Here is a 14,653-nt window from a genome sequence, read left to right as displayed (position 1 = left end):
TTTGTCTCACATCGCATATTCTTGCTTATGAATAGAGTAAATTGCTAGAGAAGTTTGGTTCTTTCCCACACATAATTTTCAGAATTCGTTTCTGTACTGAACCTCAGTTCAATATGTCATATTGAATACGAGATTCCACTAGAGCGAAATAAATGATCTTTAATTGGTGAGTATGAAGTGATTCACTCAAATATCTGAATTTGAACAGCATACTTCGTAAGGTTTTTGTAACTTTCTCATTGTGAACATCCCATCTCATATGACTATCCATTGTTACACCTGAATATTTAATGGTATCTGTTCTGTATATATCAATAACCAACTCGTTGTTATGTATATTGAGTGTGTAAATGTTTCCTGTAAGCTGTAAAAGTCAGAAATTCAGTTTTTTCAAAGTTTATTGTTATTCGCTGATGATTAAACCAGTCAGTGATTTTTGGCATATCAGACTCCACGTTTTATTTCAAGTCATTCTAATTTTCATCCTCATACATTATCACAGTATCATCTGCGAAGCTGATTATAGTTCCTGTAGTATTCAAAGTTAGTAAATTATTGAGATATATTGAGAATAATAGTGGCCCAAGGTCAATGTCTTGTGGCATACCAAATTGTACTAACTCTTCTGAACTGAGTTTAGTTTCAATTCGTACAAATTTTCTCTGGTATAGATAACTTTCTACTAGATTATATGTTGTTCCTCGAACTCCAATATCCTCCAAGGTTTCTAGTAGCTGTGTATGGCTCACAGTATCGAAGTCCTTGGAAAGATCTAAATTTATCTCCATGAAGGACGGACGACACTGATAGTTTCAATTCACGTTTTGAGTATATAAAAGCATCGACATCTACTGAAACAAAGTAATATCTTCCAGATTGAAGAAATGGAAGACAGTGAAAAATAATGGAGAATTAGTTTCAGATATCAATTGATGGATGTACCCGTTAGTTACTACGTGGTAGAAGATCGTCATGAGAAAATGAGGAATGAAATTTCCTATGTTTTTACCACTTATATTTGTAACTAATATTACTGCAGTTTCATCCTATAAGGACATTCATTGTATACGTTTTAAAGTGTCCTTATAGGACGAAAATGCAGTGACGTTAGTCACAAGTACAAATGGTATCAACATAGGAAGTTTCATTCCTCATTTTTCATAGTTTCAGATAGGTATGTGAAAAAAAGTGGGGAAAATTTATCTAACTAGAATTGTTACCGACAGATTGTTTGTTTCATTTGTTCTGAATTTCTGTCAAAGACAGGTTCGTCCTCTATTCAATAAATGGATTTTGAAATAACTCCTAGAAATCCGTGAAACTCATGAAATACAGAATATTTCTCATAATGTACAGGTGATATCTAGAGATTTTGGATTTTATCACTTTATGAAAAAACCTAACTTTTATCCATAACCAGGATCTGCACATGTGTGAAATCTGTTCACAATGAATTTTTAAAACAGTTCTGAGAAGAATTATCTCTAATGTTTCAGGATGTATATCGCACATAAAACAACAATAACGTAACATAATTCATCAAATTCTCCAATAGTTAATAATAAAACACGTTTGTTCTCCATCAACTGAGTAAGGAAATTCCATCGCCTTGATCATTATTTCATTCTTGACATTCTGCTTTGCACCGTTTTGTGGTTAGTCGGTCTTTAAGTTAAATGAATCAACGGCATCAACGGAAATTCAGTAACTTTGGTTCACTAAAGGATTTTTGGGTATCATAATGACGTATGTTTCTGGAAAATTGAATGACGTTTGATAGTTTTAGGCTCAATCAATCAACCATGCATTGAAAACTTGGAATTTTCAACGAACTTTCAACGCAATCATCCATCTCAATGAATTTGTTGGGGATATTGAAGACAATGTTTATAGAAATGCAATAAATCATCATATTCAAAGTCGGAATCAGTGAAAAAGTAATGTTCATGTTCGACAAAAAAAAATTAACGATTAAAAACTGTATAACTATATTTGTTTTATTTATTATTTCTGAGAAATAACTTTTCAACGGGGCAAGAGATCAAAGTTGGACGAAATTTGTGTGGGAAGGGATCATTTTTAGTACTTTCTGATAAAAAAGTCAAAGCCAACAAGATAAACTAAAAACGTAATATTCTTGTGGGTTGCCTCACACGTGGGAATCAAACTTGCAGATGAAGCAGTTAGTACAGCACCATGTAAAGCATTGTTTTCGATTTTTTTTTTTATAAGACAAAACTATGATATCTCAATAGTCATTTACAGTTTCCTAATTAATGATGAATTGAATATTATTCGCTAGTTCTATAAATAAATGGTTCACTTATCAGTAAGATAAAATCGAAGTATCAAAAATGACTGTGACGTCGATATCATTAAGACTTACCCCGATTTCAAACCACCTTCCAAAATGTATATAATTTTCGTGGGGAAGTGAAAAGTACACAATATATACGAGATTACTATTCAATTAAAATAAATCATCAAATATCTTTTTAAATTCCAAACATAAAGTATACAGGAAGAAAAATTAAATCAAAGTATCTAATAAATGAATTTTACGGTGTTGTGAAGTTCATTTCAAAAGTTATTAACGTTACGACCATCGTTATCATTCGATTTCGAAAAAAATACCGACAAATTTTTCTTAATATAAAACGAAGAACTATTATAAGTACATGTAGTTTTCAGCTGGACTATTATCCCTATATCAGTGTGAAGGTCAATTGAAGTGACTTGCTTCCGGAATTTTCAGTAAAACTGTTTATTCAGCATATCATTTCATGGACACTAGTATAGTACATAGCAAGATGAAAATGGTGAAAAATAGAGATAATGGTTGAAAAATACGTCCTATAGTTTATTCGATCCGAAATGGTAACTAAAAAAATGTGCACATAAAAATTTCAAAAGGTATATTTTCAAAAACTATGAAAAGTTAAGGAATTTGAAAAAGTATCCTTATAGATGAGAAAATTTCCAAAAAGTCCCACCTCCCAAAACTCTATATTTATAATTTTACGAAGTAGAAAATCTCAAAGTAGTCTCCACAATTTAATATCACCCTCAAATGTTAGTACGGTAAAAACCATCATTCAGTACATGTTTCGAACCTATATAACTTCTTCCTCAGCTAATTTGTTAGGAATTCTTCAATAAAAGAAGAACAACTTGCAATAGTTAATAATCATTTTATTATTGCTATGTTGTTGTTCTTTCATTGAATTAACTATTATTATGTGGTTCTTTATTCATTGTAGATTCTTTAACAAATCAGCTGAGGATACAGACAATACAAGAATACGATATTTGTGCTTCAGAAGAGGTCTTTGAGATACTTTACAAAGTCTAAGCCGAGAGAGCACCACAAAATATAAACTGTCACCTGTTTATACATAATGAAAAGAGTATGCTTAACTCATAAAAATAGAACTAGCATGTACACTCCCGGAACAAATTGTCACAACACCAGACAGAACCATATGCTATACTTACTTATTTCAAAATTTGCCATGACCCAGCATTCTATGATTTATGAAAGTATTAAAGTATATAATCACCTCCCTACCATTCTAAAAAATAGCACAAATATTAAAAAGTTCCGAAATACAGTTGAAGATTTTTTAATCAAAAAAGCTTATTTTTTGATCTATTATTATAATTAATATAGTCGATATTATTATAATTTTTTTTTGGGTTTTTGTACTGAATGAAGACATTCAGTAAGTTGAACAAAAAATATTCAGCCTCATTTGTTTATAGACTGTTCATGAATGAATAGAATATGTGTGAAATATTTTTTGTATCATTTTGTTATCTTTATAATATAATGATTTTGAGAAAGAAAATGTTCAATTGTTTGTAACCGGTTTTATTATTCCAAATGTTTGAATAAGTAGTTAAGAAACATCTTCTATTTTAAAATCATAATTGACATTCCTCTACGGATAAACAATTTTTTTCATCGATAATTTCATTGTTCATTAACTAAACAATTTGTTATGAATAAATTCCCAACAGCGATATATTTTTTCTTGATTTGCTAAAAATTACAAAAAAATCATACATTTTGAACTCATGAAGAAAATGTTTTCATTATACTTTCAAAAATTATGTGCTACAAAAGTTGCAGAAACCACACGATTTGTAAACTAAAAAATTAATATAACTTTGAAACAAATAGAAATATGGAAATAAATATCGAATACATTTTCATAGAGAATTGATAGATTTTTCAAGTGAGCTTTTTGATAAATTTATAACTATCATTAATCAATTGTTATTTGCATTTATTTATGAAAATAACAGACATTTTTGACGTTTTTTGCTATTTTTTCACTTCTAGCATGATAAATAACGCAAATATGATAATAAACCTTTAAAAGAAAGGAGAATAAACTGAGAAGCCAACGTGTCCAGTGGGAGAAAAGTGGATCTGTTCAGTTCCAAATCATAATGAACCAAGTTCTCCTCAAGTTTCTCCTTCGAAAAACAGAAAACGCATTTGATGAAACACTGTTTTCACTATTATTGATATTTTCATTATCCATTTTGATTTTTGTACTTTATTATAGTCTAGTAATTTTATACATCACAGCATGCGGCAAATCCGGTAGTTCTGATTTTTTGCAGATTTGTTTATGATGTTGGCCTAATGAAAAATCCAAGTTTGTGACCTCGAGCACTGAACGCAACTTTGTTTTCAAATTTTGGCGATTAAAATCCTGAAGGAATAGTTTTTGAAAAAACTTGCTTTATAAGTTTTAAAAGTAGACTAAATTTGCTACGATATAATACTGGAACTGTCTTTGTAGACCCAATAGTTTCCGAGATTAGGCTTTCCAAAATTTATCATTTTTTTCGACCTTCGTAATTTTTTGTAACTCTCTCTTTCTGATTAATTTGATTTTGACCCTGATTATACCATCGAAGCTTTTTATGATGAGATGTTGAAAAATAAAATGAGAAGTGTGAACGATGAAGTTTGAAGGTGGTTGACAATGTTTCGTGGTGTATTTCATCACTTCGGACTTCCATTATCTAATATAATATAAATTGATTTGAAATCCGTGAAAAGAAAATTAAAAAGATTAACCGAAAATAACAATTTTATTAAAACAAAAGACTGGAATTACAAAGAAATAACAGTCAAGCAACAACCAAAAAAATTAAAATATAGAAATAGTAATAAAAGCTGAAAATTAAAAAATTAAAAAATATTATTGAGAAAAAATGTAAAATTAAAATTGAAAGATTCCAAACCAAGTTACTTCACGACGTTTCGATTGTTAGTATCCACAATCGTCTTCGATTGTGCCGCGGCTTTACATGCCGCGTCCGCGGCATGTAAAGCCTATTTTTGGCGGAAGCCTATTTTTGGCGTTAAATTGAAATTATATAAAATGGCAGGTGGAACTTTCTTTGTAAATTTTCTCATCTTTGAAGATTTTTTAAAATTATTAAATTCTTTATAGTTATTCAATTATTTTCAAAAAATGTAATACCATTTTTCACATCTTAATTTATTTCCAGCATATTTTTCCAGATATCATTCCGGATCGAATGAGCCATCGCACGTATTTTTCCGAACATTGCCAACATTGTCACCATTCTCAAATTGTGAAATCAACTACATATCGAATATTCGTTTTCACCTGTGAAAACCAAAATGAGATATGTAGAAAAAAATTCTCAGGTTGATTCTTCCGGCTGGGAGAGTGTGATTGTCGAAATTAGTTCCGCTGCAACATCTCTCTCACGTCCAGTCTCAAAATCCCTCTGAAATCAATGCAAATGCATGCAAACTGAGGGGCAGCGCAAAGAAGCAGATAGCAATCGAAGTGTAATGAATGGGGGGTTCAGTAGTCTCTTAGAAGCGGAAGTGGCGATATGTCAGCGTTACCAATCGCAATTCATATTCCCCTAGGTGTCAGGGTTACCACTCTAGCCGCTTCTCATTAAAACACTGTCCGAGCTGCAATTAGTTTTGCTGGCTACAAATTGCGTTATTCGTCTTTGCCATTCCATAGTTAAATCACTTACGCCTTTAGGTGCTTCTCTATTTTCCTTCGAATTTCCTACGGTGCTACTAGTCTCCTCAATTTGACTTGATTGTGCATTGGACTGTGAAGTGTCTAGCACAGAAATGAGAATAATTGTAGTTCTGTTGACTTACTGAAGAGAGACGATAATCTTTTGAGATATATTGGTTATGGATATAAAGAATATCATCTGGAAGAAGTTATAAGAGAGAGAATGAATCGAATCGAAAAAAATCGATTCCAAAGTATGAAATAATATTTTTATACAGGGCTATTCATATTCGTTTCTGTACATGGGGATCTCGTAAACGATAAGAGATAGAGTGTCGGTTAAATTGTGGCAAAGTGTATTTTAGAGACCTATTCAATGGTGTAAAAAAATCGAATGTAGCTATTTTGTTTCTTGAGATATACAGGAAAAACCAAAAAATCCCAAATTATTTTTCTGCCTATATCTTCTTTATTCGCAGACATATTGAAAATCTGTCAACATTTTACTATTGGCACTTGATGTGGGCTCTCAGAATATGTCCATGTACATGAATCTTTTATACATGGTGTCATCTGACTTGGGCCACCCCCATCTTTGAATTTTCAAATACGGACCTGTATTTTTTGTTGTAGTTTTTGGATCGTAGACGTTCACGTCTTACCGAAAAATCAAATTAAATTTTATATTTTGAGAAGTTTCGGAAATATTCGATTATAATTTTTGAATTATTCCCTTTTAAATTACGGCCCTGGAAATTGGTTGCCTGAGTTGAATAAAAATACAATAGCAACTTTCACGTCTCCCTATGTACCCTAAAGTTTTTCGAGAGTTTTTTTTTCATTTTTAGGTACCTATTCATATTTTTTTCATTACTCTGAGAGTTTTCTACAATGAACTTCGAATAAGAAAACCTTTTATGATTATCTGAAACATATCTACATCAAAAATACATTACATGTGTTTCAATAAGCAGAAAAAAAAATGACAGCAATAATAACTTCCAAAACGAACACTACAATTGTAATGAAAATTAAAATGAAGTGATTTATATACCCAAAAAATAAATGGCACAATAAATGTTCGAATTGAAGTCTTTCCATTTCGAGACATTTCTGAACTCGAATTTTCGTATTATTTACTGCCCATAATACACTTTGCTGCATTGTTGCGAAATCATTCAAAATCCACAATCTCGAGTCTTCCACATTTTCTATCTCTCTGCCAGCGTAAATCCTATTTTTCAATGTCCCCCATAGAAAATTGACCAAAATAGTAAGATCTGGTGATCTTGCAGGCCATCTTATTGGCCCATTATTTGCACAATTAATTTTTTGTGTATATAAATTTCTTCATTTCAATTTTTTCATTATGATTATAGTCGTTTCGGATGTTAGTTATTGCTATCATTTCTTTTTCTGCTCATCAAAACACATATAATATATTTTTGTTATAGATATGTTTCAGAGGTTTTCTTATTCCGAAGTTCATTGTAGAAAACGCTCAGAGCAATGGAAATATGAAAAAATATGAATAGATACCTAAAAATAAAAAAAAATCTCTAGAAACTCTATGGTACATAGGGATACGTGAAAGTTGCTATTGTATTTTTATTCAACTCAGTCAACCAAATTCCAGGGCCGTAATTTAAAAGAGAATAATTCACCCAATTATAATCAAATATTACCGAAACATAACGAAATATGAAATAAAATTTAATTTCTTAGTATGAAGTGAACGTCTACGATCCAAACGCTAAAACAAAAAATACAGGTCCGTATTTAAAAATTCAAAGATAGAAGTGTCCCAAGTCAGATGACACCCTATATAAGAGATTCATGGACACATCCTGATAGCAAAATGTGCCAATAGTAAAATGTGGACAGATTTTTAATATATCCGCGATTAAAGAAGATATAGGCAAAACAAATAATCATCTTGATTATTTGCACCTGTATACTGTATGTCGTTAAGAGAAATGCCGTTACTTGTTTGTGCTGATCCATTACAGACAACTCGTAATTTTGTTGTCGAACCTTGTTCTTTTAGGACACCATGATGTGGCAAAAAATATGACACTTGTTCATCATATGAAGATGGAGCTGTCAATGACATATGTCCCATCATGGTGTCCTAAAAGAACAAAGTTCGACAACAAAATTACGAGTTGTCTTTAATGGATCAGCACAAACAAGTAACAGCATCTCTATTAACGACATACCGTATGAAGGTGCGAATAATCAAGATGATCTTTTGAAAATCTTGTTGCGCTTTCGTCAATTCAATATTGCAGTCTGCGCAGACATCGAAAAGATGTATAGCCAAATTTGGATAGATCCTATGCATACAAATCTTCAAAATATTTTGTGGCGCAAAAATCCGGCTCGAAGGGCCATTTCATTTCTGAATAATGTTGTCGCTTCAGTGAAAAATGTTTTGCTATATGGTGAAAAGACGTCATACCGACAAACTGCTAATATTTTCAACGAGTAACTTCCAGAAAAAAAGTTAATTCAGTAGGTACTGTATTATCAAAAACAATGCAAACATTTGTATAGATCCCTGAGGCACTACAAATTTAATAAATTAACTGCTTCGAAGGGAAAATAAAGCAGTGCATTTATTAAATTTGGAGTGCCTCAGGGATCTACACTTTGACCCTCATTTTTTGCATATACTCTTGTGATCTTGTTTTTGTTTCAAGACATTGTAATTCACATATGTATGCGGATGACACTCAACTATATCTATCATCAAACCCTAATGACGTTGTTACTGCTAATCAAAAACTAAATGAAGATTTAGCTTGTATTATTTCAGCATTTGAAGCTCATAACCTCAAAATAATTCAAACAAAACTAATCTGCTTGTTTTTGGTACTAATCGTAGCTTGGTGGAAAGATATATTAATATTGTTATTGGTGATACAGTAATATGCCCCACAAACGTGTCAAAAAATGTAGGTATCCAAATGGACGTGAATTTAAGGTTTACAAAACATGTCACAAAATGTGTTCAAAGAAGTTACATGAGTTTGAAAATGCTTTATCCTCATCGTCATTTATTATCAATGAGTTTGAAAATAAAATTAACAAATGCGCTTATGTTGAGTCATTTTGCATATTGTGATGTTGTGTATGGTTCAGGCCTGGATAAAAAAGATATTTTGAGAATTGAGAAAGTTCAAAAATCATGTCTTAGGTATATATATATATATATATATATATATATATATATATATATATATATATATATATATATATATATATATATATATAGAGAGAGAGAGAGAGAGAGAGAATATGACAGAATTTCATATAAATTTAAGGAAACCAATTGGTTAACTATGGAAAATAGATGTGTTTTACACTCGGCTACACTCTTTCATAAAATATTGATTAACAAATGTCCATCATATTTGTATAACAAAATAAGATTTCGTAGCGATGTGCACACTCTAAATTTGAGGTTTAAAGGGTTACTTTCTCCTCCGCCCCATCGAACCACTCTATATCGACGATCCTTCATTAGTAATATATATAGTTTGTACAATAATATTCCACAAAAATATAAAGTTAGTAAAGTTTCTTCATTTAAGTGCTGTTACAAAAAATATTTCATCGCTGCTCAATCAGAAAGCCATTGATTTCATAGATTTTATACTTCTGAAAAATTTTCAGTAATAAATTCAACATGTTTTCTCTTCCTTTTCCCTCTCTATCTCCTTTCTCTTTTTTTCCTCTTCTTTTTTCTTTGTTTTTTCTCTTGTTTAGTTCTCTTTTCTTCAAGGCTAGAATTATGATCAACAGTACCCTTTCGGTACATGTTGTTTCTAGCCTTATTTGTAGCCATTTTTATAGATTGTATATTTATTGTATTTATATGGAACTACAAATAAATATTATTATTATTATTTAGGCGAAGTTGTTCCATAGAAAATCGTTTTAAAACCACACGTTCCGAGTAAATACAATGAAGATGTCCAGTTCAAAATGTATTTGAATGTATACGAACCAGCAAATATCACATAACAAAGCCAAATATGGAAAGGAAACCGTCAAACACGTGATTTTGATATCCATTTAAGGTTTTCTTTTTTGTTTCAAAGATAAAATGAAGAAAATTTTCGATTCCGATTTTTTTTCTGAATTAATGCGTTATTTATCAAAAATAACAAAAAATGTGTCCTAGACTCACCATAAAATTTGATATTTGATCATAAATTTGTTGAAGAAACAATCATGACATTTTTCGAAACTCTGTGGATAAATGAGTTATTTCAGAAAATATGTCAACTTTGACAGGTTAATACCTGGCAAGATTTCGTATTACTTTTGGTCTTATTCGAAAAATACAAATCAACGCCAAAGTTTTATTTCATGTGTATCTATTGATGAAAAAAAAACCATATGTTTCGAATTTATAACACTTCTTAATTATTTGGTGTATTTGGATCTCATTATATCGACTCTTTTTCAAACTGCAATACTAGTTCAAGCACTTCTGTGTTCAAACTCTTGATATTCCATTTACTGAAAGGAACTAAAAGAATCAAAATAACAGCAACTGTCTAAAATAAGCAGATAATGTATCGAGTCCTTTCTATTCAGTTCCATTTGTTACTCCAACCATGCCTAAAGATATTTAACGATTTTCATTATTTCACAATGCAATAATCCTCCTCAATACAATCGAACTAAAAAATATCCTTGTAGTTCTCAACCGAACCGATCTTAACAAACAAACGTAATAATAGAAAACATTTGAGTGCCTGCAAATCTAGTACTTTCATCTTGGCTGCACACAAATCTGCTGATTTCTTTCAAAGTAAGTAGCTACCGATGATGAAAGAAATCAAATGCTTGAAGAATCTTATGAATGGATCGGTTTTCGTTATTTTAGGATTGACGATAAACATTTTCTATGAATTTCACTATGAAATAATTATGATTTCAAGTGTGAATCGATGAATTCGTAACTTCAAATAAATAAGTACTCGTAAGTATGGCTTAGGTTTGAACAAAAAAATAAATGAAAAGAATGAATCCGAAATGAACAATTTAAATTATTTTGAACTTGACAATTGTCCTCATTTTCATTTTCTGATGATTATTTTTAAATCTTGCCTCATTTATACAGGGTGGGCCAGTGAAAAAGAGCACAAATCGATTTCTCAGAAATGACATTTGAGAAAAAATCGATTGGGCCTATCTCTACGGCTTTCAACAATAATTTTCACCCCCTTGGTGGGGTAAAATCTAATCCTTGAATTCTAAATAGGATATGATTACTATGACCATGGCCATGATTACTATTTGACAGTAGCGTTGTGACATTCTCCTAATAATATCGACATTTTTGTCACTTCAGAAGTTGCAAATACCTTCAAAACGATGGAACAAAACTATTCAAACGAAGTTCTTATGAATTTGTTTATTATTTTTGGACAGTGTGACAAAATTATCAGCAGAACATGTAGAAAGTTCAATGAAATGTATCCGAATCTACCGCCAATGAACCTCAAGAAATTTATACGAATTCAGAACAATTTCAATATGTTTGGATAAACTTTAAAAAAGCACCAAGAAACTTGAAATTGGAAATATTGATATGAATAATTATAAAAAAGTAAAACGATCATGTGGAATATTTCAAAATATGTTCGAATCGCTGGCCGTTCACTTCCAAGCACTTTAAAATGCGGGTGTTGACTGCTTTCGTGGTGGCAGATCTGATTTCATTGAGATCCAAATCGTCAAATGTTTGGGCAATCCTTTCTAACAATTCATCTCTCGAACGCACGGGTATTTTGTAAACTTTTTCTTTAAACATTCCCCACAAATAAAAATCTAATGGATTAAGATCGGGTGATCTCGCTGGCCAATTCCATGGTCCCAAGCGCCTCATCCACCGATCGTCAAATAGTCTATCCAGTTCTGCGCTCACTTCTCTTGTGCAATGTGCAGGAGCTCCGTCTAGTTGGTACCAACAGTTTCGATAATCTTCAAGTGGCAGATTATCCACGAAACTGTCTACAGTATTCTCCAAAATATTCAGGTAGCTTCTGGATGTTAATAACTCCTCGTATAACACGTACCTCAATTTGTTGTCCATCAACATGCAGAAGACATTAAAACTAAATTTTTCTTGAAATCCGGCTTCTTTTGTGACATGAGGATTTTCACTGGACCAATAATGACGATTTTTTCTATTGAAAATCCCTTCTCTCGAAAATTTCGATTCATCAGTCCAAATAATTTTATTTAATAAAAGTGGATATTCTTGAATGCGTGTCAACAACATTTCACAAAATTCTACTCTCTGTTGAGGATCTTGAGGCTTCATTGCTTGAATTTTGGTGAATTTATAATCATGCATTTTATGTCTTCGCAAGATTCTTTGAACCGATGAATATTTTATACCCAAATCTTCTTCAGTACTTCTTATCGATGACTCGGGAAATGCGTGAAAATATGCTAAGACATTAATCTGGTTGTCTTCGAGAGTTACGGGTCGAGGCAAGTTTCTTGGTGCTTTTAAAGTTGATCCAAATGCATTGAAATTGTTCTGAATTCGTATAAATTTCTTGAGGTTCATTGGCGGTAGATTCGGATACATTTCATTGAACTTTCTACATGTTCTGCTGATAATTTTGTCACACTGTCCAAAAATAATAAACAAATTCATAAGAACTTCGTTTGAATAGTTTTGTTCCATCGTTTTGAAGGTATTTGCAACTTCTGAAGTGACGAAAATGTCGATATTATTAGGAGAATGTCACAACGCTACTGTCAAATAGTAATCATGGCCTGCTTACCAAATACCGAATGGAAATACCATTCTGAAGGGACATTTTCACAAATAAATGTTTATAAGTCCGAAACTTGACTAGTTAGGTATAGGTATGATATACATAGAAAGAAAGCAAATTTCAGCAGCTTTCCGAATTTTCAATAATATACAGGGTGTTCCCTTTAAAATAATCAAATTTCAGCAACTTTTTCAAGCAAACGAAAAAACTGTATTTTTTTACCACCCTGTATTGAAGTAACGGAGATTAGGCTGACGTGTGGGAAGTGTCCAAGTATCACCTAACTCCAAACCAAATTTCGATATCATAGTACCTCTTAACTAAAAGATATCGGCATTTTTAGAAGTCATGATTTTCGAAGAAAAAAATTTAAATTAATTTTTATTTCGAAAACGGTAACAGATAGGTATAGGGAAATATCAGGAAAAGTTGTCAGGCAATTGTTGGAGATTCCAAAAATAATATTATATACAGAGTGTTCCATTTGAAAAATCAAAGTTGCTACTGCTTTCTAATAGAAGCGGCCACACCGCATTGTCGAAAATATTTTAGTTGGCTAGAGAATGTCCGAATATGCCCTCCATTAAATTTTCAAAGTGATCCGTTGTCTGGTTCACCAGAAACGACTAATGTGCCATCCACCGTGAATCAGCCTGTATTCTTTTCAATATGTCACATTGTTGTGGATATTTTCCTGTCAGTTGGAAAGTTGCGAGAGTAATACCCATTTTTAAAAACGGAAGGAAAGATAATATTGAAAATTATCGTCCTATAAGTAAAATATCAATAATACCAAAACTATTTGAATTCTTAATTTATAAATATATATTTCATTTAATTAAAAACATTATTATACCTGAGCAACATGGCTTTTTTAAAAATCGATCTCTTGAATCGAACCTATTTTGTTACTCTGAATTTTTACATGATAATTTGGATAATAAAATTCAAGTTGACAGTACACAGATTTCAGCAAGGCCTTTGACAAAATTAGTCATAATACACTACTTCGGAGACTTACTGAAGTCGGTGTAAGTGGTGCGATGCTAAAATGGATCGAATCATATTTAAAAAACAGAACTCAATATATCTTTATAGACGGTTATTCATCTGAACCTTATCCAACACCTTCTGGAGTGCCACAAGGGTCCCATCTAGGGCCCTTATTCTTTATTATCTATATTAATAACATTAAACAATGTTTTAAAAATGCCAAATTCTTAATGTATGCTGATGATCTGAAAATTTATCTTCAAATAAAATCATTGTCAGATTGCTTGAGAATTCAGAGTGACATAAATAATTTATTTGAATTTTGTAAACAAAACGAATTATATCTCAATTCTTCCAAATGTAGTTGTATATCATTCACCCGCAACAAAAATATTCTTACATATTCATATCACATAAATAATATCTTGCTGTCACGAGTTAATACATTTGAAGATTTAGGAGTTATTTTTGACTCCAAACTTATTTTCGATAAACATATAGATCATGTAATAAATAAGAGCAGTAGAGCTCTGGGATATGTCAAGAGAAAATGTAAATTCTTCAATCAAACAAAATCAATACAAAATCTCTATAATGCTTTTGTATTAAGTAAGTTAATGTTTGCATCAACCATCTGGAGTCCACAGTATAATATATACATCGATCGATTAGAACGTATTCAAAATCGATTTTTAAAACTCGTTGCTTACAAACAAGGTATTTGAATTACTGAAAACAGTGATACTTTGCGAATTAGACGAGACCTCCAGTTAGTATCGTTGGAACATAGGCGTAACATATCAGATATTTTATTTTTAC

Source organism: Leptinotarsa decemlineata, unplaced genomic scaffold (genome assembly GCF_025532065.1).
Source record: "Leptinotarsa decemlineata unplaced genomic scaffold, Ldec_3_MD MMD2_tig00001393_RagTag_RagTag, whole genome shotgun sequence".
Lineage (NCBI taxonomy): Eukaryota > Metazoa > Arthropoda > Insecta > Coleoptera > Chrysomelidae > Leptinotarsa > Leptinotarsa decemlineata.
This window is presented reverse-complemented; position numbering follows the sequence as displayed.